The sequence below is a fragment of the Amphiprion ocellaris genome, chromosome 7 (genome assembly GCF_022539595.1).
Source record: "Amphiprion ocellaris isolate individual 3 ecotype Okinawa chromosome 7, ASM2253959v1, whole genome shotgun sequence".
NCBI classification, from domain to species: Eukaryota; Metazoa; Chordata; class Actinopteri; family Pomacentridae; genus Amphiprion; species Amphiprion ocellaris.
The window spans coordinates 25,641,663-25,665,428 of NC_072772.1; the positions used below are offsets into that span (position 1 = coordinate 25,641,663).

General features: G+C 41.2%; 2 long non-coding RNA genes across 2 annotated transcripts; one reads left to right on the forward strand and one right to left on the reverse strand.

Annotated features, from left to right (window-relative positions):
* Window positions 1–3,000: 3,000 nt before the first annotated feature.
* LOC111563712 (uncharacterized) lies at window positions 3,001–18,950 on the forward strand. Its single transcript, XR_002745702.3, has 4 exons — window positions 3,001–3,524; window positions 10,931–13,230; window positions 13,339–13,478; window positions 13,583–18,950. It is a non-coding gene; the product is annotated as an uncharacterized LOC111563712 (long non-coding RNA).
* A 1,937-nt stretch (window positions 18,951–20,887) lies between these two features.
* On the reverse strand, window positions 20,888–23,670 carry LOC118469782 (uncharacterized). Its single transcript, XR_004846749.2, has 4 exons — window positions 23,536–23,670; window positions 22,641–22,707; window positions 21,971–22,280; window positions 20,888–21,687 (listed from the first exon to the last, which is right to left on the reverse strand). It is a non-coding gene; the product is annotated as an uncharacterized LOC118469782 (long non-coding RNA).
* Between the last annotated feature and the right edge of the window lie 96 nt (window positions 23,671–23,766).

Sequence of the window (23,766 nt, forward strand, 5' to 3'; positions counted from 1 at the left end):
GTTCAAGGAGCTTCAGAAAGTTGAAAATCCAGAGATGCATTCTGTTTTCATCTTTTCTGGGTCTGAAATGGTGTAATTTTGATGGTTCTTTTTATAGGAATATCAATTTTTATTTATGCAATTTTTTTTCATAAACAAAAAGTTTATAATTAAGTTATTAAAAGAGATATTTTTGTTGTTTAGGTTGTTCCTCCTCCAAGGAGGCAGAGCCTCGACGGAATACAAACTTAAACCACAAAAATCTTTCATTTCTATTTATCTGCATTTTTTATCTGTCTGCTACATTCACAGATTACTGCAAATCTAAGTGCAATTATAGCGATTTTATTCAACATTTTAAGACTTCTGTAAACTCAAGCCCTGTCTAGAAAAGTGGTCTGTTATGAGATGGCTACACCGTTAGCCGTTAGCATGACTCGTAGCTAACGTTAGCTCTGGTGCTAACAGCAACATGTTTTACATTGAGGTGATACCGTCGGCTTGAAGTGACGCAGTGATCAGAAAACTCTTTGTTGTACAATTTGCACACAACCAGGCTTTTATCCAAGCTGCCATCGGGTAGATTTTTAAAAGAAAACTTTCTGCCCAACAAGCTCAATCGCATCTTCCTTCACTGTTCACCAGTGCCTGACTTCACTCAGTGCTTCCTGTGCTTCTTCTTCATGGCTACAAACAGACTTTAGGTTCATTACCGCCACTTACTGGGCTGGAGTGTTCATCAGAGTTACCGGTGTGCCAGAAATGAGGGCACTGAGGAGGGTGCAATTAATCGCGTTATTATTTTAACGCGCTATTTTCGGTTCAGACACTAAATTACACATCTGCAAAGGTCGCCTACATTAATGTATAAGTGGAATTTTTGGTGATCAGAATGGATGATAAATCACCTTTCGAGCATACTAGAAGGTAGGGCTGGACCTGAATATCCGAATATTCAGTTGTTGCGGTGGTATGCGAATATTAATTTTGAGATCCAAATACTCGGAATCTGATATATATATATATCAGATTCCGAGTATTTGGATCTCAAAATTAATATTCGCATTTGTACATCTAACATAATAGAATACAATTCATTAGATAATGTGTTATTTTTTAAAAATACATATTTAATTTGTATTTGAGTTTGTTTAATTGCCCTTTACTGTGTTAAAAATAAAGAAACAAACAATTTAAATAAATTAATAATATTGTGTCATTACTGCTGCTATTACGGAGAGCGCTGAACTGATTTTCATTGTTTTTGTAACAGTGACAACAAGAAAAACACTCAGAGAGCACAATACTCGGCCAAGACTGTTCATTCCTCAATTTGTGTATTCAGAAATCACGGCAACATAGAATCTGGTCATTGACTACAGATCAACTCACAAACTAATTAAATAAACAAAAAATTACCTTGCGGCGAGCACAGGCATGTGTTGTGCCTGCACACGTTATGTAGATACCGAATTGCGTGACCGAAATGTGTAGCGGGTCGAGTCAGTTGATGCAGGTAACTCACACAGCGTTCACTTAATGTCATGGTTACGGTGACGCCGTGCCGGCCGCTATATCTCGCAATAGGAAATTCTTAACACATCCGTAGATCTAGACTATAAGCTGCATCACTGCCAAAATCCAATGAGGTGGTCCTTGTGTCATTTCTGACCTTCCCTGACAATTTCATCCACATCTGTTCGTTTTTGAGTAATGTTGCTCACTGACAGACAGATTCACAGACAAACGTACACCGATCGTCACATAACTCTGCCGCATTCCTTGGCGGAGTAATAAGGACCTATTGGATTGGATTGGATTGGATTGGATTGGATTTGATTTGATTTGATTCAAGGTTATTCAGTTTGCCTTGACCAAAAACACAGGCACTTAACAGAGCTTCTCACATCCTCTGCAGACCCTGAAGAACTTGCTGGAAAGCCAATCATCTCAGAAGCACTTCATCAATCTGGCCTTTATGGCAGACAAGCTAAATTGAAGCCACTCTTGAAGTAGTAGCGGTTTGTCAAACTGCATTTAAAAAACTGAGGAAACAGAAAAAGATTCTCTGATTTGATGACTGAATAACCTCTTTGAGTACAACTCCACACAGTTTGTCTAGTGAACACCGGGCCATGCTTGTCACTTGCTAATACTATCCCTGGAATAAAGCATTGGTGGTGGCAGCATTGTGCTTTTCACATAAAACCAAGACAATGCCTGGTTATGTTGACCAACAAAGTTCGAGGCTTAAACCCTAAAGAACACCTGTAGAGAGACCCTAAAAATGGCAGGTCACAGATGTTTTCTATCCAGTCTGACAGTGCTTGCAAGAATCAAAGGGCACTTACTCCATTCATGTTTGCCCTCCTCACAGCAGGAACTGGCTGTCAGCCTAAGGACTGACCTTGTGTTGTGTTTGCAGTGTCTGTGTTCATGTGACAGTTCAGCCTCTGACCTCAGAACTCAAGAAAGAGACATGTTCATGCCCCCTTTTTTGTGCAAAACAATTCATTTTTGTACATGTTCTGAAATACAATATTACCATAACATGTTTTCAGCTATTTTCAGCTGGGACATATGTGGCCTCTAAAAATATTTTGCAGAGTATAGTGCAAAATAAAAAGAACAGCCTGAAACAGACATCTAAACAAGTGCCCTCATTATATAAATTATCAAAGTTGGTCGAACGTGAAGCTATTGAGGCACAGGAAACCTATTTTTTTATGAATGCTTCCAGGTTCCCTGATGTCAGAGACAGAGGCAGCGTTTAGTGGAAATGTCCTGACACAGCATTTTCTCCCCCGCAGCAGAGTAGAAGGGTGTTTTAGAAAACAAGGAGGCACACTGTTCATCATATTAGACACAGCCGAGGGACATAGACTGCTGGGACCTCAGTGGCAAGCCTCAGCCAAGTACACAGAGGAAATAAACTTTCAGTACCAGCAGATGGTGATTTCAGTGTCCCAGTAAGACTCCCAGGTCATAAACATGTCATGATCCTGCTCTAGCCTCTGCCTTTCTTCCTCCTTTTCCCCATTTTTCCTCCTTTCTCCCTTGGGTCCTGATCCGTTTCTGTTTTGTCCTGTCTCTTTGGCTCTGTCTATCACCTCTCCCTCATGTGTCTCTCTCTCTCCCTGTCTCTCGCCCTCCTGCTTCACTTGCTTCTCCTGCCTGCACTCTGTTTGCTGATTGCTGCAATGAGTTTCAGCTGCAGCAATCAGTTTACACTATTCACCAGTTCTCCACCTCTCCTGCACCTATTTAAGCTCTGCCCGTTCTTTCACTCCCTGCCGGATCATAGATTCACATTCCCTTCTTAGATTCTGTTGCCCTCCGAGATTCAGTTTCCACATGGACTTTGCTTCTCCACCTTTGGACTCCGTTTTACCCCCTCCTGGATTTTCCCCATATGGACTCAGTTCTCTTACCGGATTCTCACCAGGCCTGCTTCAGTCTCCAGCCTGTTTTTCCTGCCTCGCCTCTGTCCGCCCCTGGTTTCCCTCAGCCTGTCTTCCCCCTCCGGTGTCAGTTCCCCCCATCTTGTGAGTACCCCTCTTTAGCTTAGTGTTGTTTATTCACTTTAGTTTTGTAGTTGTCCGTTTTTGCGTTCTTAGTGTTGGTTTGTAGAGTTTTGAGTAGTTTGGTTTAGTTCGGTCCCCCTAGTTTGGTTCTCCATTTTATGTATTGGTTTAGTTATCTAGTTTAATAAAACTCCTTCCTCTATTTTCTTGTCTGCTAGTTTCTGTGTCTGCGCTTGGGTTCTCTGACTCCTCGCCCCCCGTGACAAAACAGCACGCTGACGTCTCATTTTATCTCTCTGTGGAGCTTTGGGGAGTCACTACAAGGCTTCTTGGAGATTAAAAACCATGAAAATTGTGTTGTACTAACCAAAATAATTTACAAATTGCAAAATACATGTGTGCATTTTAGTAGTTCACTGATGTTGGCCTGATGTGACAAATGTATGGGTTTGGAATTAGAGTCTTACTTGGGTGAATGAGCTGAAGCTTGGTGTTTCTGAGAAGGTAACATAACCTTTATACAGGATTAACATAATGCATCTGCAATGAAAATTGTTCTCCTATTGTTTTCTAGAGGTACAATAAGACTTTCAAGTCACTCAGGAAAGAACGATTCAAAAGTATGTGAACAAGAGGTTAATTTTGTCATGGCCCCTCCCTCCTCTGTGCTACACCATCGATCAGCTGACTGTCCTGGCCGATTGGACTCAGCTGCGGTGAGAGCGCAGCTGAGCCTGACCAGTGATCAGCGGCAGTTAAAGCCGGACTCGCCCCACCAGTCAGTACTGGATCATTCACTGTGGACTGGAGTAAGTCAAACCCTGACAGTCTCATATACACACAATGCAAAAGACTGCTATAAATCTGTAGACATACTGCAAATCTATTTTGTATTATGCTACACATATTGCTTTACCTAAAATTACAAAATGCAATTTTTTACAACATAACTATATTAAATAGCAGGGAAAAGAAACATTCTGCAATGTGAAAACAGAAAAAGTAGTGCAATCACATCCTAGAATGGAGCTGTACCCTGTTTATGTGTGTGAGTCCCTCCTAAGCTGCATTACAAGGGCACTTCAAAAACTTCTCAGCCTCATACAGAAACAGGGGGTGTAATTTCCATTCTGGGGCATAACTGTATACTATAAAGGCTTATATTACTGTTCATAAATATTTCAATGTTTAATGCAATCAAAGAAGAAAGGAGGGGCAAGCTTCGAGCTGGCTGCTGTTGCTGCCTCTTTACACAGCATCAGGTGGCAGAAGCAGCCAAATGTGGCTTTGAACTGTTGCCTCATGCAACGTGCTCCCCTGACCTGGCCCTGTCTGACTTCTGTCTGTTTGTAGTGGCTATTCCTGAGCCTATATAGCCACTGTGGTGGTTGTACCAAAGTGTCTGACTCAACCCATATCCAAAAGAAAATAATGTCCACAGAAAAATTTTTTTAAAAGTAAGGCACTATTGTAATATAAATTTCTTAGAAACTTAGAAACAAAAATGGTTAGGATGCTAAAGATAAACTTAGGATGAATGGGCTGCAGGCTTTGGATGTGAGTTGCGGTCAAAGACTGTCTCTTTCTGGTAGGTCACACCTTCCTGGCAGTCTCCCTCACCAGCCACAATCCCCATCCTTCCCCATCCTTCAGCCATGAGATGGGGTTAACTCAAGAAAAACACGAATTAATAAAAGGAAAACAATCATCCTGGCTCCTACACTGTTTCCCAAACTGAAATACCATCTTTTAAATTACTTACCTAATTTGTGTATGCTCATTTTATTTCAGCATAGTTTGAGAGTCTCTCCTGCTGTTTGGAGGCTCTCCTCTGCTTCTCCTTCTCTGCTTGTGTCTGTTACACTCCGGTCTTTGTGTTTTTGTTTACACATGGGTCTATTGCAGTCAAATGGACCGTGGAAAGAGACACTCTTGGAATTGAACAGGCACAAGCAGAGAGAGGAGGAGGCAGGTGAAGTGATTGTCATTTGTCATCTTTGTGTTTTACAATGCTATCATTGGCTAATGGTAGTGTCTGGATATTTATTTTTTGCTTTATGTTTGCTCTTGTGTAAATTATCTAAATGTAAATAAAAGGGGGGTGTGGCCGACATACTCATTTGTTTTGGTCTGAGATGAAAAGTACTCTACTGACATCCTGTGAGTCTCAGTGTTATACACAGAAATTCTTCAGAAAACGTACTTTTTTCGCAGAACTGAACAATTTTGAACCAAAGAGATGTTTTACAAATCAGGGCGATTAATATGGCATGTGAGGTTAATATTGTATGGTGTGATGTAGCAGGATGGAGGCTGCAGGGAGGTTCACACTTCATGAGTGTGACACGTTGGAACAGTGGGGTGTTTGACCAGCTGACCCTGTGCAAGTCTGCCTGGCTTCGCCATCCATCTGTTCCGCCTGCTGTCCTCAGACCCCTGTGGAAGCAAGAGAGGCTGTCTTCCACCCAGCCCACTGTTTACCCACAATTCATACAACCTAACCTGCTTCAGGTGTGGTTACAGCCTCATTCATCAAAGGCAGCAATAATGTCCAGTCAGGCACTTCAAAATCACTGCATTGTGCATGTTTGTTAATGTGATATATTCAATTTCAGGATAGGAGTACCCACACACTCACTAACACCAATTAGCTGCAACATTAAAGCCACTTGCACGAGAAGTCAGTTGTCTTGCTGCAATGGCACCTGTCAGTAGAATATATTAAGCAGCAAGTAAATAGTCAAGTCTCGAACTGGTGTGTTTGAATCAGGAAAAATGGACAGTGCAAAAATCTGAGCCAATCTGACAAGAATCAAACTCTTATTGGAGGGCCTGTGTGGTGGTGATCCCACCGAAGTACTACTGTTGCACAAACTGCTCAAAGACAAATTGTGATGGTTAGACAATTGGTTCAGAGGATCTCCGAAATGGCAAGTCTTGTAGGTTGTTTCTGCTATGCAGTGTTTAACACTGACCAAAAGTGGTCCAAGAACTCCCAGTGACACAGCTCATTATTGAGTGTGGAGAGCGAAGGCTGGCCCATGTTCTCCGATCCCACTGAAGACTTACTATACCACAAATTTCATTCTAGCTACAAAAGAAAGGTGTCTGAAAACACACTAGGTGACAGCTTGCTGCATATGGGCCTGCAGACCAGTCAGAGTACTAATGCTGACCTGTGTCTACTGCCAAGAGTCGCTACAACTGGAATGCAAGCATCAAAACTGGACCACGGAGCAATGGAAGAAGGAGATCTGGTCCTATGAATTTTCTTTTCTTTTACTGTGTAAAGTAGATAAGTGGGCAGGGGCAGTGTGACACTCTTGGAAATGTTCTGCTTGGAAACTTTGGATCCTGCATTCATGTGGATGAGGTGATTTTAGGATCATCATAAAGAGTTAAAGTTGTTGGTTTGGCCTCAAAATTCAACAAATCTCAATACTGTCAAGTGTCTGTGGGATGTGCTGGAAAACCCTCAACGATGGTCGTTGGGAGCCAGGGAGAGTCTGTCCTCCCTGTCCAAAATCTGAACATTGGTGTCCTGAAATGAGTGTCCCTCTTCCTTGAGGTGAAGGACGACCGCCAAATCCTGTCCTGAGGAACTGGCTCTTCTGTGTTGAGCCATATGGCTCAACACAGAAGAGCCAGTTCCTCAGGACAGTTCCTCAGGACAGGATTCGGCGGTCTTCCTTCACCTCAAGGAAGAGGGACACTCATTTCAGGACACCAATGTTCAGATTTTGGACAGGGAGGACAGATGGTTTGAGAGAGGCGTGAAAGAAGCCATCCATGTCAAAGTGGAGAAGCCATCTCTGAACGGGGGGGTGGTCTGCGACATCATCTTTCGCCATTTTACAATCAGGTCCTTTCAAAATTCCCCAAAAGAACTACTCGGCAGAATGACTCAGGTGAGGTGGCTCATGCTAACGACCACCATTAGCATACGAGGGCTCGGTGAAAGTCGCATTTCAACGACCCCCTTTGTGTCACTCCCTGGCTCCCAACGACCATCGTTGAGGAGCCAGGTGGGCCTTGGCAATGGTCGTCGGAATGTGAATAACACTGACCACACCTCACAGGGGTTATAAGCCGAGGCAACATCAACCACCACCAGAACTGAAGAAGCCTCTTGGATGAGAGGTGAAACGTCTTCAAGGAACCTTCTTAAAGTCCAGTTGGATTGATTTAAACAACTTTGGATAACCATGACCTGGATGAATGAGAAACTACACGGACATGTTGTGGTGTGTGTGTGTGTGTGTGTGTGTGTGTGTGCGTGTGCGCACGTGCGCGTGCGTGCATGTGTGAGTTTTATATATTTCTATTTGTAAGAGGTGCTGGTAAATAAGAATATTAAATGAAAAAGGGAAATCAAATATCCTTCAGGAAGTTCTTCCTAACTCTGTTGCAGAAGTTCCCATAAATGTTTGGCACCTGTAGGTTGCTTTGCTTTCACTATTCTGTCCAGTTCATCCCAATCTGGGGTTTAAGTCTGTGCTGGCAACTCCGTGTTTTCAAGCTTACCATCTTATTCTTTTTTCCAAAGGTAATTCTGACATAAATCATACTTAGGAAATGGGTCATTATCTTGTTGTAGGATGAACCCCTGACCAACTAGGAACATACCAGAGGGTACTGCATGGCACAGCAGAATGCTGTGGTAGCCGTTTTGGTTCATGGCACCTCTCCTTCTGTACAAGTCACCGACCCTGGATCCAGCAGAACAGCCCCAGACCATCACACTTCCTCCTCCATGTTTGACAGTTAATGCCATGCACTGAGGAACCATCCTTTCTCCTACTGGATGGCATATAAAAATCTTGCGTGATGAACCAAAGATTTCAAATTTTGATTCATCAGTCCATAGTCCCTACTTCCACTCTTCAGCAGGCCATTGGTGGTGTTTCATGGCCCAGGCAAGCCTCTTTTTATGTCTTAGCAATGGCTTTCTTGCTGCAACTCGACCACCAACTTTCAAGGTTTGAGCAACCTCTGTTGCTGCAGAACAGCTTTAAGTTGGTAACCCATTTCTTGTTCCCTGAAAAGTACATTATTTTTCAGCTTGGATAACCTTAACTTTTTTTGAACCTCTGGCAGTTCACCACTTACCTTTGTACCATTTCAAGCTACTTGAACTTCAAATTTAAAAAAAATAATAAAAATTTGGCGCATTCTAAAACTTTTGACAAAGTAGTGTATATTTAGAGGATCAGTATTAGATTTGTCATAAAGGTACATAAACAAATATTTAAAGCTACTAAAATGATTTTTTTTTTTGAATAACTATAAAACAGCAGGGCAGTGTGAAAGGGGTCTCTGGAATGAACCTTAAGAGATTTAGATTTATCTTCTTGGCTTTACAGTGTGCGGAGGCTCAAGTGCAGAAAATAAGATTTCAGACCAGGGAGCAACTCAAAAGGCTTTATTGCAAAACAGGAACAGAAGACTACAAGACTACAACAGGAAACCGGAACTATACGATAACGTGGAAGTATCCTTTACATCCAGGACAGATAGATTCCTCCTGGCGGGGAGGCGAACTAAATACAAGACAGAAAAAGTGAGGTTAGTAAACCCACGTATGGTAACACCAAGGCAGGAATAAATCGGAAATACCTTGATAACAGAATGAGCAAAATTTTTACAACTAGCAGACCCACGTGTGGTAAAACCAAGGTAGGAATACTCTAATCAAACAAGAACTAACACGAGATGGATTATGGTGCAACTATTTCAACAGATTAAGATCATGGGTCAAAAACATAATCCAAAAATGTTTACATTAAAGATAATAAACACGAAGGAATTATAAATCAAAGTCTGGTATTGGTCAGATTGGAAAACTTAGCTGGTGAGGATGTCTCCAGGGGAGACCGGTGCACTGGGAGGTGGAGGACAGCCGGCGGTGTTGTGGCGGTTGTGGGTGGCTGGACCAGCGGTGGCCTGGAAGGTGTCCAGCAGCTGAATGGTGCCAGGCTTGGTGAGGTTGGCATGTCAGCCACAGTTTGGGGTATGGCAACAGAGGCAGCGAGGCAGGTGATAGACATCGGAGGTGTAGGAGTGAGGGAGCCGAAACTGACGTGAGGTAACCAGGGATATCCAGGGATAGACCACACAGGGTTTCTGGAGGGGGAATTCAGGAAGACAGAAGCCAGGAATCCAGGGTAACATGAGCGGGAAGGAGTCATTCTGAAATGAAGCAAAAACAGGATTACAAAAAGCACAAGAGACCAGGAGCCAAAACTGAACGGTGCACTGCACTGACAAGAGACCGTTCACGGTCCAGCAACAAGTGGTGAGTGGTGTCAGGTTTTATGGAGGAGTTGGAGTGGCTGATTGGAACACTCCCAACTGCTCGACTGCTGCTCTCGCTGATTGGGATTGCCGTCACCTGCTGCCAGCCTCTGTGCACATGCACACCTAATTAGAGAATAAAACCAAAACACACAGGGGGAGGGGAAAGCATTGTCTGCACCCGCAGCCATGTGACAGTTTTGAGAGAAACAGGTTTAAAAGGCCCCTCTCGCTACCTGCTCAGCAGCTTACATTTGATTAAAGGAGATAGCGAGACCAAAAGCATAGCTAAAAGAGAGCATGTTTTGGATTTACATCCAACGGGGGGACACAAACACTACTCCAAATAATGTTGCTCTCTAACTGCAGGTTCAAGAGAAGAATCCAATGTATGGGGCCTCCTTAGTCTCACATTAAAATAGAAATGGATGAACAGTGCAAAGCAGAGGAATGAGAAAAGAGGGGAAAGCTAACTAGAATGTTCTGTGAGCTGAAAAGCGAGAGTTTGCTATTTACTGAAGAGAAAACAGCAATCCACATAGGGCTGAGTAAATGTTGGCGATTGTCTTGATACCAACCTTTGAAAAGAAATAGGCCTGAAATTAATCACTAATGCTCACTAATGTAAACAAGTAACAGAGAAATTCTAAATGAAAAATATTGTATATGTTCAGCTTCATTCTTTGAGTCAGCAGATCATTTTTTTTAAAAGGGTTTCATTTTTTTCAAGCTTGTTATAAACTGGTTTGCAGCATTTTTCTCTTCCCAGACCTTGCATAATATTGGCACCATAACAAGTCAGGGTCTGTCTTATCGAGGCATTTATTATTTTCACTATGGAAATAGTCAGAGCTGTGGTTCACATTCACTGAACCAGATCATGTGTTTAAAGGTAATGTTTTTTATTCATTCATAAAAAGCTTGGACAACAGAATCGTTATTGTACAAGCAGTATACTGCAAATGAATGGCATCACATCAAGAATTACTTGTTATAGAACAGATGAAGAAAAGATGTTTTGATTACAAGTACAAAGTGCAGGGTCAGTGAACAGCATGTGTAATAGTTTAGGTCAAGTTGTGATTTTAGGAGACTTTTCCTCAGTTCTGTATTCTTGTGTTCTTGTGTTGCAGAGGTTGACGGTGATGAGCGATTTCAGCACTGATCGATTGCAGATGAAGTGTTCATGCTGAAGTTACGGCTGTCTATGGAATGAGAGGAGAAAAAAAAAATCAATGAATGAATGCTTGGATCTCTTACCATCCATCAGAAAACTCCAAGAATCCCTCTTTGTTCAAATTAAATAAAAAAGACTGAGAGAGAAAAGCAAAGCTGTTTAACTGTATGCACAAAGCCAATAATATCAAAAAAGCTGTCAGCTGACCAGTATGTCGATATGTAAATGGTCCAAAAATAAGTTTATTTGTTATTTGGACGTAAAACAGCATCCCCTTTCATTGATCAAACCTATAAGTCACAAAGAAAGTATCCCACCAGATCAAAAAATTGGGATGAGAGGTTCTACATTAGGTGCCAAAGTTTAGAACCTCCTCAGGGAGTGACAGGTGGAAATTTCTTATATTTATGGTCTGTTGCTGTCTTTGCTATTGAAGCATGTGGTGTCATTATCACAAAAAAAAAAAAAAAAAAAATCACTGTAAGGAAAGTTATCTACTGATGTAGATTTCAAATGACTGCCAATTTGTCTAGGACAAGTTTTCAGGAAAGTAACCTCATATCAGCTGTGAAACCTGGTGATCCAAATGTGATGACTTGCCAATGTTTTGGTGTGAAGCATCAGCACTGGGGAGCTTGAAGTCACAGGTTCAGCTACACCAATCATAACATTATGACCACCTGCCTAATATAGTGTCGGTCCCCCTTTTGCTGCCAAAACATCCCTGACCTGCCGAGGCACTCCACTAGACCCCTGAAGGTGTGCTGTGGTATCTGGCACCAAGATGTTAGCAGCAGATCCTTAAAAGTCCTGTAAGTTGCAAGGTGGAGCCTCCATGGATCAGACTTGTTTGTCCAGCACATCCCACAGATGCTTGATTGGATTGAGATCTGGGGAATTTGGAGGCCAAGTGAACACCTCAAACTTTTTGTGCTCCTTCAACCATTCCTGAACCATTTTTTGCTGTGTGGCACAGCACATTATTCTGCTGAAAGAGGCCACATCAGGGAACACAGTTTCCATGAAAAGTGTCCATGGTCTGCAACAATGCTTAGATAGGTAGTGTAAGTCAAAGTAACATCCACATGGATGGCAGAACCCAAGGTTTCCCAGCAGAACATTGCCCAAAGCATCACACTGCCTCCACCGGCTTGCCTTCTTCCCATAGTGTACCCTGGTGCCATGTGTTCCTCAGGTAAGCAATGCACACGCCATCCACGTGATTCATCAGACCGCCACCTTCTTCCATGGCTCTGTGGTCCAGTTCTGATGCTCACGTGCTCATTGTTGGTGCTTTCGGTGGTGCACAGGGGTCAGCATGTGCACTCTGACTCATCTGTGGCTATGCAGCCCCATATGCAACAAACTGTGATGCACTGTGTATTCTGATACCTTTCTATCAGAGCCAGTATTAATTTTTTCAGTAATTTGAGCAACAGTAGCTCATCTGTTGGATCGGACCACACGGGCCAGCCTTCACTCCTTACATGCATCAATGAGCCTCTGTTCATTCTTTGGACCACTTTTGATAGATATTGACCACTGTGGATCAGGAACATCCCACAAGAGCTGCAGTTTTTGAGATGCTCTGATCCAGTCGTCCAGCCATCACAATTTGGTCCTTGTCAAACTCGCTAAAATCCTTACGCTTGTCTATTTGTGCTGCAACTAATACATCAACAAAACATTCACTCACTGCCTAATATATCCAACCGGCTAACAGGTGCCACAACAAAGAGATAATCAGTGTTATTTACTTCATCTGTCAGTGGTCATATTGTTGTGCCTGATCGGTATATGAATTCTGCATCATACCAGACTTTGAACAAAAGTTTGCATGGAAAAACAGTAAAAAAAATTAAAAAATAAATAAATTTAACAAGCTAACTGATGGACAGTTGTACAAAACTGCTGAATTTGTGACCATTACTGCCCGTCCCTGTAATTTGCATGTCCACAGCTGCAAACATTTACCCTTGTGCAGCATATAGTTCCACTGAATTTGTGCCTTTTCTGGTCTTGCAAGGAAAACATGTCATTTTTGATCCTGTTCCTCTCAGTTTCCACTTGATCTATCAGAACTCAAATCCATTTCAAAGTGACTCTTACTTTAAATTATTCATTTTTTTCTGCAGGTTAAATGTTGTATTTGTTCGACAGAACTGTTGTACATCAATAAAAGCACCTCGACAATGCTGAGACATTTCAGAGCGAGGCATGAAAATGAGGTCACAAATGCACCCGGAATAAACACAGGTATACAGACTTTTTACAACTTCCTTGTGGTCGCTTTATTGACAATTAATTCATATTATTTTTCATTTTTATAATTTGGATTATTTCACTTCATTTTTGACCATCAAGCTTCCAAGAAGCATGCATTGGACCAGGCAGTTCTGAATTTCATCCTAAAGGACTGCCAACCTCTCAGCATTGTTGAGAGTTAGGGGTTCAGGGAACTGCTTCAGGTCCTTGAGCCATCATATGTTTTGCCAACCAGAAAGGTTTGTATAGGAATGTCGAGAGAAGTAGCTGATATATCCAGTTTGTTTAATATTTAATTTAAATATATTGATTTGCTTTTGGTTTAACTTGATTTAATTTTCAGACTACCAAAGGAATGGCCAAAAACATATGAGAAGGAACGAGAACGAGTGAAAATGGAAGTACAGCAAACTGTGGCAGTGAGTATAACAGCTGACGTGGACGTCTCTGAACACGTAGGCTTACTTGGCTCTTACCTGTCACTACATTAATGAGAATATGCAGTTGTGTACATCTGTGTTGGGAGTGCAACACTTTCCACAAAGTCACATTGCTGACAATTTGGCCTGAGTCAAAAGGGGCATGATGGATGACTGGGCCATAACTAATAAAGTAAATTGTCTTGTGACCGATGCAGCACCAAACATGGTTTCATCTGCAAGAAGTCTCCAAATTCGGCATTCAGTTCGCATTGCACACACTCTCAATTTAAAAGTAAAAAAAAATCATGTGATCAAATCCCTACACTTACAATCAGACACAAATCTAGCCAAACTGTAACACACTTCAGATCAAGCACCATAGCCAAAGAGAAGCTTGCTCAAATGCAGCAACAGATGGGACGGCCAACCCTGAAACTCACCAACGAGGTACCAACATGCTGGAATGGCACATAGCAAATGCTGGCGAGGCTACATGATGAGAAGGAACCAGTGTGGGTATCTTTTGTCTCTAAAGAACAGACATAACTCCACTTACAGCTGATGAGTTTACCATCATAGGAGAAGCACTTCTTGTGCTTGCTCCTTTCCATCAGGCTACAGTGGAGTTGTCTGAAGAGGAGAGTTTCAGGGTCAAAGGTCATCCCCATGATGAAAATGCTGTCTTGCACTTGAGTATAATGCTTCAAATCTGCGCACACAGGCAGCAATACACCTCCACTAACACTTTAGGCCAGTGGTTCCCAACCTGTTTGGCTTGGAGCCCCCCCTAAAAGCTGCACCCCCCCTTTGTTATTGAATTGTTCAGGAAAGCATTTGGTTGACAATTTCTTTCTTCCTCTCGTCTTGTATATGTATTTTATTGTATTTATTTTTTATATTTAATGTATTTTATTGTTTGTTTTATGCTCTCTGCTCCTCTGCTGTGCCCTGTGAGCGGGTGTTCTCTGAAGCTGGAGAAGTTGCATTAAAAAAAAAAAAAAAAAAAAAAGGTAATCGCCTGAATTTCAAGACGTTGGAAAAACGTCTGTGTTTGAATAAAAATTTATAAAATGAAAAAAAAAACCTCCCTGCCTCAAAGACAAGTACATAAGCATCCTCACATTCAGAGAACCCAGGTGCAGGCACAGATATGTTTTTATTTAAACAAAACAGGAACTAAACCAATACAGAGAAAGGAAAACCAAACGGGGGAAAACTAAACCAAATCTATACTAAAATAAGTCACACTACAAAACCTACAAAAACCCACAGCTAATCTACAAAAACCCAAACAGGGATAAACTGAAGCAGGCAACGATACAGACTTCCAAGAAGCATGCATTGGACCAGGCAGTTCTGAATTTCATCCTAAAGGACTGCCAACAGGTACTTACAAAACCAGGGAAGCTTAGCTACAGGGCCAAGGTAGGCAGACAGGGAACAAAAACAGGAACCGGGAGCAGAGTCCATGGAGCTGAAGCAGTCGGGAGGTAAGCAGGGTTTGATGGGGAGAACAGAATCCAAGAGGGGAACCGAGTCTATGCTCGGACGAGTAGTGACTGAATGAACTTTATATTGCATGAGGTGATTGTGAACAGGTGTCCTGAGTGAGCTGATTACTGCAGCTGACAGTCATTGCAGTAATCAGCAGGTAGCAGAATGCAGGCAGGTGAAACAGGGAGCGCAGGAGGGCGAGTGAACAGGGACAGAGAGACAGGAGGGAGAGATGACAGACAGAGGGAGCCAAACAAACAGACAGGTCAAAACAGATAAACAGATGAGGAACCAAGGGAGAAAGAAGGAAAAAGAGGGATAAGGGGGAAGAAGGGCAGGGGCTGGAGCAGTGATCATAACACAAGGTTTGTTCTTTTTTTTATATAGTTTCATAATTGTGAAACTGCCCTAGAACCGAGGACAGTGATAGCAGAGTGTAAAGTCTATGAGCCAGTCACAAATCCATGGGAGGGGCCATCTGGATAAATGCACTTCTGCAATGGACAGTTCAATGCTAAAGTTAAATTGGAACTTGAAAGGTTATTGGTAAATGTGCCAGGCTGGGGTCACACTGAGGCCAGTACAACCATTCTGGTGCATGATCTAAGTATCTATAATGGAATAGCAAATGGGATTTGGCTGCTTGTGGAAGATGTATATGCATAATTGCCTATGTATGCCATGTTGACAACAAAACCACAAACCACCTGTCAGTGGAGTCAAGTAGACAGCATCCTCACAATGTCTTCTTTAAATGACTACACCCTTTAAAAAAAAAAAAAAAAAAAAAGTTAGATCTAGCGATTGAGCAGGCAAAGGCATGGTTCCAATGTTCTGGTTCTCCATCCAGACTTTAATTAACCTTGCCTTGTGGCAAGGGGCATTGTCTTGTTGGAAAATCCAGTCATCAGAGGCAGGAAAGAGTTTTCCTGCTGATGGAAGAAGACTGTTTTCAAGAGTAGCCCTGTACATGATCTGGTTGATTCGCCCTTCACAATATTGCATTTGCCCTGTTCCACTCATACTGAAACAACCCCAGATGGTCACTGATCCACCCCCATGTTTTACTGCAGGAGCAAGACAGTCTGGTTTGTAGGCTTCTCCAGGCTTCCTCCTAACCAGTAAGTTAGCTGGAGTGGGCATCAACTGAAAATTGGAATTATCACTGAAGAGAACCTTAGGACAATCATCAACAGTCCAATCCTTCTGATCCCAGCAAAGAGTAACTGGGCTTTCTTCTGTCTTTCATTGATGAAGTGCTTCTTCCGTGCCGTGTGACTTCAGACCAGCTTCAAGAAGTCAGTTTCCAACTGTCCTTGCCAAACAAGTCACAGGACAGTGTCCACTTATTTTTAATTTCCCTGAGGGGTCTGATGATGATTCATGACGCAGGAATAGATGAGTGCATGGTCATCTCGTGGGGTAGAAAGACGTTTCCTGCCGCGACCAGCTAGCAATTTGGTAGTACCATGTTGGGCTTGTTTTTTCTTTGTGTAATGAATGGCTGCCTTGGAGATCTTCAGGTTTTTCGCTAGCTGTCTCTCACTCATGCAATTTCCAGCAGTGCCAAGATGGCGGCCTTGTGGCATCACATAATTCTTTTGTTTTAGGCATTATGTGAGAGCTGACAACTTGTGAGAAATCACAGGGGTTTATTAACAAAAACTCACAACAAAAACAAGGCAATGGGAGGTCACCAAAATGAATGTTAAATCAGTGTGTAATTTTGCAAAAACTATGCCAGACTTGTTTTCTCTGGACCCCTGCCCAATCTGATCAGTGGTGATATGTACCGCCGTATGTCATCATTCATCTCTGGCTGTTGAGGTGTTGTCCAGAAAACAATTTGGGTTACATATATCATTGATAAACTCTACTAGGGGAACCTGGATTGATTAAAACAGATAGCATCCATCCCATTTTGGATGATACGGCTGTCTATTCTTGAGGAGTATGGCAGAATTTAATAAAGATTGTTATTAAAATGTCATCATAAAACAGGAAAAATAAATGTGTTTCAATAAATATTAGATGTCTAAATCTATGTTAGTTCATTATTCAATAAAAGATCATCATGTTGACTTGCTGTGTCTCACTGAAACCAGGTTGCAGCATGAAGAATTGAAACTGTTCAAGAATGAGGGTCAGATTAACATGTCATTTTTTACCACTGTTGTAATTTCTGGTGTGTTCTTGTAGTGGCCATAAAATAGACGGGGCTTTATTCAGTCTAGAAAACAGTATGTAGCTTTACACACTTTCAGCTGGCTTGGGGCACTTTGAAAAGTTAAAGTTACATTTTTACTATGCCAGAATATTACACTGTGAAATGATGACCCTCCTTCTTCGCTCACCTCTGCACATCGAGGCTACAGAGTGACCTGTGGACTGAGTAAGCTAGTGTAAACAGTGTACTTTGGACTGCTGATAAAGTGGAGTAACAACGGTGCTGGAAAAATCCAGATGAAGCTGGAATGACCTTACTACTGAAGACCAGCTGAGTCAGCAGCAATACGCAATACGTTGGACAACGTGACAAATGCTTGGGAGAAAAGTTTATTTGCAACCTTAAACAGCTATTCATAAACCTGATTTCCAGCAGTTTTATGGGGATGGCCAAAAGAGCATAATGATGACATTCTGGGGCAGAATTATAGTCCATTATGCGAATCACAATTCTCAACACAAATTTAGTTGAACTCATGTATCACATGATTAGTTGTACATATGGCTGCCCGAATACAAAGTATTCCACTTCCAAGTATTCCAACCCAAGACTTAATGCCAAACTCTCAAATATCTGCATCCTGTTTTCACTTAGTTTGACTCACCAGGTGTAGGATCTGGGTATACTGTTTTCAAAATCCCCTTCACTATGCAAAACTACTACAACAACCTCCAGGTTGGCAACCTTGCACACTGAAAGTGTCAGTTTTTTGCTAAATATTTGGATAACGAAGGAAGGCAGCCCTGTTACTTTTTTTCACTCTTTTTTCATGACAGTGCTTGCCTTCCTCTGTGCAAGTGTTCCAGAACTAACCAAGACTGTTTTTCACTCTGATTTTATTATGGAAGTACTTCCACCGCTTTGGTACTTCTTTCAGGATGGTGCTTCGCTCAGTGCTCATCTTTGGTCACCATGCTGTCTTCTGTTCACAAAATACGTTACACCCTCAAGATACTTCGTATATCCAGTGAGCAGTGTTCTGTGTCACAACCATTCTTTCGTTGATTGATTGGCGACCTGTATAATTTCTCTGACAAACAGATGTGCCAAATTAAGATTGTTGATGACATTAGATCAAAAGACTGCCACCCAATGTTTTGATTAGCTAGAATTAAGCTCTTGGTTGTTACTCTGAGCTGGACCTGTCTTAGCTTTTAAGCTTGAAGTGTCAGTGAAGTTGCTTTTCTTGAAATATTGTGATTTTTTGTACTGCAAAGCATTTTTTTCCCTCCCCCAGGCTTGTATAGATAAACATAATTTACAGTAACTGACAAATCTTGCATTGAAAGCACTTTTTAATGTTCTTTGTACCTCCTTTGTTGACTGTTTTCTCCAAAGCAAGTCACTGTGTTGAGTTTCTTTGTGTACTCCAAACAATGTGGAACAGATTTTAAACTTGGAATAACAATTACTTACCTAAAATACTGCAATCCAGAAAAGAGAGAACACTGGAACTGACCGCGTCTATACATGTAATGATAGCGTTATGAAAATGGCAAAACAGCACATGGCTACATTGGCAGAATACTGGATTGTATTTGCATACAATTACAGCCTATTGCATTTTGTTTCACTGAAGCATTATCTTTGCACAAATCAATATGTTGTGGGAACACAACACCTTCACTATGAACTAGACCAGTCATAGTTGTTGCAGTTAGTTTGTAGTACAGAGGTCCGTTTCACAAAGCAGGTTCAACAAACTCTGAGCTGATCTACTCTGAGATAGAAAACTCTGAGTTTTCGGTTTCACAACGGCTGATTTGAGTTGCTTTAATCAACTCGGAGTAGTTTCACCCGGAGTTAAGCGCATGCACCACAACTCTGAAAAGCCAGTATCAGTGGAGGGCCGATTCGACGAGTCACCATGGCAACGGGGAAGCGGAGGACTACACCGTTTGAATTGGAAATCTTAATGCCCTTATATAGCTAGTTAGAACACGTTTTTAGAAAGAAGTGCAACACCTGAAGCTGCAAAAGAGAGGGAGACGGTGTGGGAGAACATTGCTGCCCGGGTCAATGCGTACGTTTAAATCACAATAATATTACAGGAAAACTGTTTGAATAGTAGACTATTAAGTTATTTCATTTAGATGCAATCCTGCAGGGGAGAAGGGCATGTGGCAGGAGTATAAGATGAAATATAAAAACATTTTTAAAACAGGTAAGAAGTCGGCATAATCTCATGGAGCTACCTCATTTTGATCATGTTTTACATTGTAAAGTAGCCTAAATATTAAGTGGCTGTTTGACTGTGCAGTGGTTTTATCCCACACACAGCCTAAATGTCTGCATCCATATCATGTTCTGTTAAATAATTAAGCCTATTTAAACTGACAGACTTCTCAGCCACATTTATTTATATATATATATATATATATATATATATATATATATATATATATATATATATATATATATATATATATATATATATATATATATATACATATATGTATATATACACACACACACAGAGAGCCTTGATGGCTCTGACAGATTTATGTCCAGGGATAACGACAAAGATGGTAAAAGTCGTTTCAGGGCCAGTCACACATTTCTGACTGTCCTGCATACAGTTGCATTACTGAGGTGCTCTGCATCTCCGACATTATATAAAAAACTTCCATTTGCAAAGAACCGCAGCACAACACACAATGTCTGCTGGGATGTGAGAGCATGACTGTGGTTGGTAATGTTGTAAATGTAAAGACGGATTAGGTTGTGTATGTAGATTATGGACTGTGATGTGAAACGGTACCGCTCTAAAAGATACTTGTCGAGAAATGCGAGAACATCTATGCGCGGTCTGATAACAATCTCCTGACGAATATTTAATTCTCTGTGCAGTAATTCTGCTCCTTCATCCACTGGATCGTTAATAAAAGGACGTCATTTTGACACACCGCAGAACTAGGCTACGCCAAAACTCGCCAGCTGACTGAATGAATGAGGAAATGAAATGACGTGTGGCTGAAAGAGGGCGGAAACTGAGAGAAACTCGAGGTTTACTGAGAAAAACCTGGTCCCGACCAGGTTAGAGTCATAGAGTCTGTTACTACGGTAACTGACTGAGAGTTTAAGTTACCCCTCTTTGTGAAACAGGCTAGAGTTGCCCCTCTGTCTCTGGTTTGAGTTACCTCCCTTTGTGAAACGGAAAACTCAGAGTTTCCCTAATTTCAGGGTTAACAAACTCAGAGTTTTCACTAAACCTGCTTCGTGAAATGGACCCCAGCTCTGTCGAAGGTGCGCATTTCCTCATTCTCAGCTAATCCAAAAATAAGCAAAGATGTGAGGCTGAGCTGAGGTGCGCCATGTAAGTCTCCCTGTGTCATGGACAGTTCTGTAATGGTACTGACATGTCACTCAAAGTGTCCACATCCTTAATTATACATAACTTTAGTCCTGATATAATTACAGGACGAAAGTTATGTATAATTAAGGACGTGGACACTTTGAGTGACATGTCAGTACCATTACAGAACTGTCCATGACCCAGGTGAAGAAGGATACTGCATGGACAGCATCTTCAGTTAACCACTTCCTGTTCAGTTTCCTGTAGCGTAATAGCACATGTATTACATAAATTCCACTTTATGATAAAAATTGCACTTGTTTATCATACACACCACTCATATCTTTCAGATTAGGCCATCTGAAAGACTTTTATCGGGATTGTTTCAGATTGAATCCTCATAAATTTTTAAATTCTATTTGCACTAAGTCTTATAATCAGAAGTTGTAAACTCTGATATCATTGACCTCCAGTTCCCAAACAAAGCTATAGAGCAAACCATAACCGATAATGATTAACCATGATTGTCACTGGAAGCAGCTGGTAGAGCGGTGATCAATTTAGAATCACATTGGATTTAAGAAGACAAATGTAATTTCTAAATTCACCTATTTTGCAGAAAGAAAATGACACTTGCATGTTGACATGACGATATGATGCTGTGAAGATCTTCTCACTGAGTTGGTTCAGGAACACACAGTTGCAAGAGCATTAAAAGAAAACATTAAACAAAAGGGGACTGAATTAAATATAGGAAGAGTCAAACAAAATGTTTGCACCATTGTATTGTAAAAAAAAAAAAAAAAAAAAAATAGCAATGATAAAATAACAAAGACCCCAAGGAAATAATACAAAGAACCAGCATTGCATTCTAGTTTTTTTCTTTTTATACAGGAAGTTCTTTAGAGCCAGATTCAAATCAGCATCTATTCATTCATGGATGTGTTCCTCCCAAGGAGTGATCTTGAGCTTCACTGTCCAGGAGAGATCAGAGATAAAACACTGGAGAACTGGAGAGATGTGTAAAAAAAAAAAATGCAATAAATAGATGAATTAGGTAATGTGCTGGAAAATTGTGCAAGTGTAAATAGTGGTCACAAGACAATTGTGCACCATGAAGAGAAAGCTGAATCTGCAGCATAATATTATTTTTACTTAAAAAAGTACAAATAACAGTAGGAATGGTAAACACAAGAGACAACAAAAGATATTAATTCTTACTATATGGCTTATGGTGCAGCAGGCTATACATTCAGAACAGGAACATATGCAGCTGTAACACTGTTCACAAACCTGTGAGCCTGTCAGTCCTCTCTGGATTGATACCAGCCTGCTCCCCACATGTCTGTATGATGTTAAGGAGCATGATTTCCATGGTCTGATACTGCAGGTGGAGGTGGTCCGAGTCTTCCATGAATGCTGCGATGAAGTTTGAGACATCCTCCGGTCATTCCCACTGCAGTGGATGAGGAGGACATCCAGTACTGCTCTTCTTCACATGGACTGGATGAAGACACCTCAGACAACCCCAGCTGAATGTTCATATTCTCTTTAGCTCTCAGCCTACATCAGATGTAGATGTTCCCAAGGATCCAGACCAAGGCTGGAAGGAAAAGACAGTGTAACAGAAGAGATCTGAAATCTTTAAAATCACAACTGCAGTTAATGTTGATAACCAACAGTAAAATTCATCATCAGAGTGTAGACAGCATGTCCTGTCATGTTAGTTAATCTTATGGAAATGTTTTTCACCAGATGAGTCCAAAGACAATTTTACTGCCTCAGGTAGACTATAAAGTTTTTCTTTTTATTCTAATGTATCATAATGTAAGCTATGGAGAAAAGTAAATGAAATGGAAATTAATGTTTTTATATAATGAAACAGTATTCCCTCAGCTCAGCTATAGACAACCTGTTTGTTGTACTGTTTTACATGAAATAACAGCAGAACACTATCACTCACCTGTAGATCTGTAGACCAGTGTGGATGCTCATGACCTGGTGGATAGCCCTCAGTCACATTACTTTTTCTGAAAGAGAAAGAATCATTCCATTTCAAAATATTTTTTTCTGGAAGAAGAGAGGCTGCTAAAAACAGTCCACAGTCTGATACTGAACCAAATAACAGTGATATGAGTGCAAACTTACAAAACTGAACTGCGCTTCATTCACTGAACTGAGACAACACACATTTAATAGTAGCGGTGCTTCTGTGGTGTTACTTTAGCTTAGTTTATTTGGCTAATGTCTGCTGATGATGAATGACCAGTATGTCAAAATGGCAGCAGTTAAAAGACGATCAATCTGTTATAATTGATAACTTTTTACTTTAATTTTACTTTCTATCCTTTTACATTTCTTTCTCTAGTCTGATTATTAGTATGACTACAAGTATGCTCATTTTCATAGTCAATAAATCTGTTTGCTGTGAATTTGTGTGCTTTTTAACTAATTTATTATGTCATTATAATAAAATAAAATAAAATGTATCAACACTAAGAAACATCAGGAAGCTGAATTTGATATTGTACCATTGTGGAGTTACCTTAAAACAGAAATTTCCAGTTTTAGTTTCTCAATTAATCGAGCTTCACGTTCTCACATGAAACCTGCTCTAGAATAACTAGGCCACAGTGGGCTCCTCTCCGTTTTATGCAATAGTATGTGTCTACAGAGCCGGACGCTGCACAGGGAGGGCTGCACGGAGAGGGCTGTTTGTTTTATAACGTTTTATTTGTTTAATTTTATAAACATTTATATTTATGCATGTTTAACGTTATAAACATTTTTATTTGTGGATGTTTAACGTTACAAACATTTGTATTTATGCATGTCAGGGAGTCATAGAGCTAATATACCTTAAAAATGCTCTAAATGTGCGACCGGAAGTGTGCAGCCCTCTTCGTGCAGCCCTCTTCGTGCAGCCCTCTTCCTGCAGCCCTCTTCCTGCAGCCTCCGGCTCTGCAGACATACCCTTCTCGTTTTCTGCTACAACATGAGGAAGACTGTCCACTTTTCCCTGTAGTTAGACTGTCAGGCACTCATGCCCTGGTGCAGACGCGACCGAAGTCCGCAGTCCTGAAGCCAAC